This window comes from Gracilinanus agilis, chromosome 2, assembly GCF_016433145.1.
Source record: "Gracilinanus agilis isolate LMUSP501 chromosome 2, AgileGrace, whole genome shotgun sequence".
In the NCBI taxonomy this organism is placed as follows: domain Eukaryota; kingdom Metazoa; phylum Chordata; class Mammalia; order Didelphimorphia; family Didelphidae; genus Gracilinanus; species Gracilinanus agilis.
Window position 1 is genome coordinate 444916967 of NC_058131.1, and position 2581 is coordinate 444919547.

A 2581-nucleotide genomic window follows, 5' to 3' on the forward strand; every position below is an offset into this window, starting at 1 on the left:
TTTTCTTTGACTGTAATGTTTTACCTCTAAAATCTCCACCTCTTGCCTTCCCTGGATTCCTTCAAGACCCAACTAATATCTTATCTTCTATAGGAAAATGTTTCCAATCCCTTTTAATTCTTTTACTTTCCCATTATTTTCTATATATCCTATTTTGTATATATATACATATATATGTACACATATGTATGTATATTTATATATATTTGTTTGTTTCTCCCTTATTAGATTGTGAACTCTTTGAAGGAAGAAATTATCTTTTTCTGAACTCCTTAGCACAGTGCCTGATATCAAGTAGGGACTTAATAAATACTTATTTATAAATTGGTGAACTTTGGGATAGTATCTTCTTGATTCTCATTGCCATAGCAACTTGGGTTACTATGTTTATGAATGAGTCGTATGCCTCCTGAGTGCTAAGCCATTGTGCTAACCACTGGGATACAAAGGCAAAAAAAAAATAGTATACTCTCAAGAAGTGCACTTTATAACATACAAACAACTAATCTATCAGCAAGATATATTCAGAGTAAATTGGGAAGTAGTCTCAGAAAGCTCTAAGACTAAGAAGGATTAGGAAAAATTTCTTGCAGAAGATAAGACTTCAGCTGAAACTTGAAGGAATTCAGGGAAGCCAAGAGGTGGTAATAAGGAGGAGGATCCTTTCAGGCATAAGAAATGAGCCGGTAAAAACTTTTTGAGTGTGGTGTTCAAGGAAGAGCAAAGAGGCTAGCATCTGTGGGTTGAAAAGTATGTGGAGGGTAGTAAAGTACAAGAATCCTGGAAAAGTAGAAAGGTTGTAAAAAGCTTCAAAAACCAAACAAGATTTAAAAACTGATCTTGGAAATAATAAGGAGCCACCAGAGCTTATCGAATAGGAGGAGTGACATGGCCAGATTTCTGATTTACAAAGATCAGTTTGACAGCTGAGTTTAAGATGGATTGGAATGGACAGAGAATTGAGTCAGGGAGATAACTCACAATTATATTGTAATAGGTCACATATGATATGATAAGAACCTATACTAGGGTTCTGGAAGAGAGATGTTATATCCATCCTGTTAAGACAGGAACCATTTTGCTTTTGTCTTTGTATCCTAGGATCTATCAAGTAGGAAGTGTTTAATAAATACTTGTAAAATAGTTCCATAGAATTGAATCCAATTTCAACTGATATGGATATTAGGAATTTTTCTTGCCTAGATTGCCTAGAAGTTGAAAACATCATAGGAAAACTATTCAAAACATTAAGAAAATTCTTGTTCATTAAACTTAAGGATAAAATATGCTTAGAGTTCTTGGAGGTATGGAGAATATATAATATAAACTTAAGATATTATTCTTAGTACTTGAAACAAGCTAAGATATCTTCTGTTAGCCAAAATAGTAAAATATATTTATTTATATAATATTTTAAAATATTACAAAATTCTGTCTTCAAAACCCTGTGATACATATGGTATAAACATTATTCTCCCCATTTTATAGCATAAATTGGTTAAGTGATTACTTATTGCCATATTTTTTTTAAGCCCTTGCCTTCTATCTTAGAATCAATACTATATATTGGCTCCAGGGCAGAAGAATGGTAAGGGCTAGGCAATGGGGGTTAAGTGACTTGCCCAGGGTCACACAGCTGGGAAGTGTCTGAGACCAGATTTGAATGGAGGACCTCCTGTCTCTAGGTCTGGCTCTCAATCCACTGAGCTACCCAGCTGCCCCCTACCTATTGCCATATTGCTATGAATTGGGACTCAAACTTCACTCAGCCTAAGCATTTTATATATTCTATTTTGAATGAGTCTTCTGACCTTTAATTCTTTTTCCAAAAATAATTTGATTGCCTTCCAAGAATATGCAAGACACTTCATGAATTTATAGCCGAATGTTCTAGACTTTTCTGCTCTCTGAAACATAAAAAATATTATTTAAAGCTGATTTTCCATATAGTTTGAGCCTTTTTTTCTCATTTGCTTTCCATAGTCATTTGATTTATTTTCTACTTTCATTTACCCTCTGTTTCTTTGGAATCTTATTTTCCTTTGTTTAACCTTATTTTTAAGGATTTTACTGCTGCTGTCACTAAATAAATTAATCCAAACTAGACTACAACAGGTTCAAAGAAGGCAATGAAGAAGAGGTGTGGAAGGAAGGAAGGGGGTAGATATAAAAGGGTAGATATAGAAAGCAGTGCTACACCTATACATTTATGTATCCATTTCTTCCAGGGATTCTTCTATGCTTCTATGATTTTTCCTGCTGCTGGGAATCTTGGTAAACACAAAGGTCTCTTTGGAATAACATTTACATCTTAGGAGGATGCTTTCTATGTACTTTACTGAAAATTGTAGTAAGACTATCAGAGCTAGTCTTTTGTTGGAAATAGATCCTTCTTTTAAGTTAGAGGGGAAAACACGGTCTGCTCTTTCTCTAACAATAGACTCATAGGATTATAAGACACCTTGAAAAGCCATCCAGGCCATTAGGCTGCTACCCTTAAAGCATTTTGGAAGTCAGTTGTTTAAGCTGGTTTAAAAATTTTCCAGAGATAGAAGGTCTACAACTTGCTTACCAATGTATT